Consider the following 3,694-nt stretch of genomic DNA (forward strand, 5'->3'; position numbering starts at 1 on the left):
TTATTGACTAAATTGTAACATGACGACCGATATGATTTCGGCAGAACTTTTGAACCCTTAAGTTTGAGCTTGTGGGCTGATGTTCGACACACTCGATCGTTGTGAAACCACCTTTCAGATGAGGTCTCTTCCAAGCCTCTCGGAGGTCGTGCGGCTGAAACACGAGCGTCGAAGCATTCCGTTTCGCTCCAGTAGTTGGCCTTTATTGACTAAATTGAAACATGACGACCTATGTGATTTCGGCAGAACTTTTGAACCCTTAAGTTTGAGCTAGTGGACTGACGTTTGACACACTCGATCGTTGTGAATCCACCTTTCAGATGAGGTCTCTTCCAATCCTCTCGGAGTTCGTGCAGCCGAAACACGAGCTTCGAAGCATTCCGTTTCGCTCCAATAGTAAGCCTTTCTTGACTAAATTGTAACATGACGACCTATGTGATTTCGGCAGAACTTTTGAACCCTTAAGTTTGAGATTGTGGGCTGACGTTCGACACACTCTATCGTTGTGAATCCACCTTTCAGATGAGGTCTCTTCCAAGCCTCTCGGAGGTCGTGCAGCCGAAACACGAGCTTCGAAGCATTCCGTTTCGCTCCAGGAGTAGGCCTTTATTGACTAAATTGTCACATGATGACCTTTGTGATTTCGGCAGAACTTTTGAACCTTTAAGTTTGAGCTAGTAGAGTGACATTCGACACACTTGATCGTTTTGAATCCACCTTTAAGATGAGGTCTCTTGCAATCCTCTCGGAGTTGGTGCGGCCGAGCGGCGACTGTCAAAGCATTCAGTTTCGCTCCAGTCGTAGGCCTTTATTGACTAAATTGTAACATGTCGACCTATGTGATTTCGGCAGAACTTTAGAACCCTTAAGTTTGAGCTAGTAGGCTGACATTCGACACACTCGATCGTTTTGACTCCACCTTTCAGATGAGGTCTCTTCAAAGCCTCTCGGAGGTCGTGCGGCTGAAACACGAGCGTCGAAGCATTCCGTTTCGCTCCAGTAGTAGGCCTATATTGACTAAATTGTAACATGACGACCTATGTGATTTCGGCAGAACTTTTGAACCCTTAAGTTTGAGCTCGTGGGCTGACTTCGACGCACTCGATCGTTTTGAATCCACCTTTCAAATGAGGTCTCTTCCAATCCTCTCGGAGGTCGTGCGGCTGAAACACGAGCGTTGAAGCATTCCGTTTCGCTCCAGGAGTAGGCCTTTATTGACTAAATTGTCACATGATGACCTTTGTGATTTTGGCAGAACTTTTGAACCTTTAAGTTTGAGCTAGGAGATTGACATTCGACACACTCGATCGTTTTGAATCCACCTTTCAGATGAGGTCTCTTGCAGTCGTCTCGGAGTTCGTGCGGCCGAGCGGCGACGGTCAAAGCATTCAGTTTCGCTCCAGTAGTAGGCCTTTATTGACTAAATTGTCACATGATGACCTATGTGATTTCGGCAGAACTTTAGAACCCTTAAGTTTGAGCTAGTAGGCTGACCTTCGAGACACTCGATCGTTTTGAATCCACCTTTCAGATGAGGTCTCTTCCAAGCCTCTCAGGGGTCGTGCGGCTGAAACACGAGCGTCAAAGCATTCCGTTTCGCTCCAGTAGTAGGCCTTTATTGACGAAATTGAAACATGACGACCTATGTGATTTCGGCAGAACTTTTGATCCCTTAAGTTTGAGCTAGTGGGCTGACGTTCGACACACTCGATCGTTGTGAATCCACCTTTCAGATGATGTCTCTTCCAATCCTCTCGGAGTTCGTGCAGCCAAAACACGAGCTTCGAACCATTCCGTTTCGCTCCAGTAGTTGGCCTTTATTGACTAAATTGTAACATGACGACCTATGTGATTTCGGCAGAACTTTTGAACCCTTAAGTTTGAGCTTGTGGGCTGACGTTCGACACACTCGATCGTTGTGAATCCACCTTTCAGATGAGGTCTCTTCCAAGCGTCTCGGAGGTCGTGCGGCTCAAACACGAGCGTCGAAGCCTTCCGTTTCGCTCCAGTAGTTGGCCTTTATTGACTAAATTGAAACATGACGACCTATGTGATTTCGGCAGAACTTTTGAACCCTTAAGTTTGAGATTGTGGGCTGACGTTCGACACACTCGATCGTTGTGAATCCACCTTTCAGATGAGGTCTCTTCCAAGCCTCTCGGAGGTCGTGCAGCCGAAACACGAGCTTCGAAGCATTCCGTTTCGCTCCAGGAGTAGGCCTTTATTGACTAAATTGTCACATGATGACCTTTGTGATTTCGGCAGAACTTTTGAACCTTTAAGTTTGAGCTTGTAGACTGACATTCGACGCACTCGATTGTTTTGAATCCACCTTTCAGATGAGGTCTCTTGCAATCCTCTCGGAGTTCGTGCGGCCGAGCGGCGACTGTCAAAGCATTCAGTTTCGCTCCAGTAGTAGGCCTTTATTGACTAAATTGTAACATGTCGACCTATGTGATTTCGGCAGAACTTTTGAACCCTTAAGTTTGAACTAGTGGGCTGACGTTCGACACACTCGATCGTTGGGAATCCACCTTTCAGATGAGGTCTCTTCCAAACCTCTCGTAGGTCGTGCGGCCAAAACACGAGCGTCGAAGCATTCCGTTTCGCTCCAGGACTAGTCCTTTGACTAAATTGTAACATGACGACCTATGTGATTTCGGCAGAACTTTTGAACCCTTAAGTTTGAGCTTGTGGGCTGACGTTCGACACACTCGATCGTTGTGAATCCACCTTTCAGATGAGGTCTCTTCCAAGCCTCTCAGAGGTCGTGCGGCCGAAACACGAGCGTCGAATCATTCCGTTTCCCTCCAGTAGTTGGCCTATATTGACTAAATTGTAACATGACGACCTATGTGATTTCGGCAGAACTTTTGAACCCTTAAGTTTGAGCTTGAAGGCTGACATTCGACACACTCGATCGTTTTGAATCCACCTTTCAGATGACGTCTTTTCCAAGCCTCTCGGAGGTCCTGCGGCCGAAACACGAGCGTCGAAGCATTCCGTTTCCCTCCAGTAGGAGGCCTTTATTGACTAAATTGTAACATGACGACCTATGTGATTTCGGTAGAACTTTTGAACCCTTAAGTTTGAGCTAATAGACTGACTTTCGACATACTCGATCGTTTTGAATCCACCTTTCAGATGAGGTCTCTTCCAAGCCTCTCGTAGGTCGTGCGGCCGAAAACACGAGCGTCGAAGCATTCCATTTCGCTCCAGTAGTAGGCCTACATTGACTAATTTTTAACATGACGACCTATGTGATTTCGGCAGAACTTTTGAACCCTTAAGTTTGAGCTCGTGGGCTGACTTCGACGCACTCGATCGTTTTGAATCCACCTTTCAAATGAGGTCTCTTCCAATCCTCTCGGAGGTCGTGCGGCTGAAACACGAACGTCGAAGCATTCCGTTTCGCTCCAGGAGTAGGCCTTTATTGACTAAATTGTAACATGACGACCTATGTGATTTCGGCAGAACCTTTGAACCCTTAAGTTTGAGCTAGTGGTCTGACGTTTGACACACTCGATCGTTGTGAATCCACCTTTCAGATGAGGTCTCTTCCAAGCCTCTCGGAGGTCGTGCGGCTGAAACACGAGCGTCGAAGCATTCCGTTTCGCTCCAGTAGTAGACCTTTATTGACTAAATTGAAACATGACGACCTATGTGATTTCGGCAGAACTTTTGATCCCTTAAG

Source organism: Phycodurus eques, unplaced genomic scaffold (genome assembly GCF_024500275.1).
Source record: "Phycodurus eques isolate BA_2022a unplaced genomic scaffold, UOR_Pequ_1.1 contig_383, whole genome shotgun sequence".
Taxonomy (NCBI): domain Eukaryota; kingdom Metazoa; phylum Chordata; class Actinopteri; order Syngnathiformes; family Syngnathidae; genus Phycodurus; species Phycodurus eques.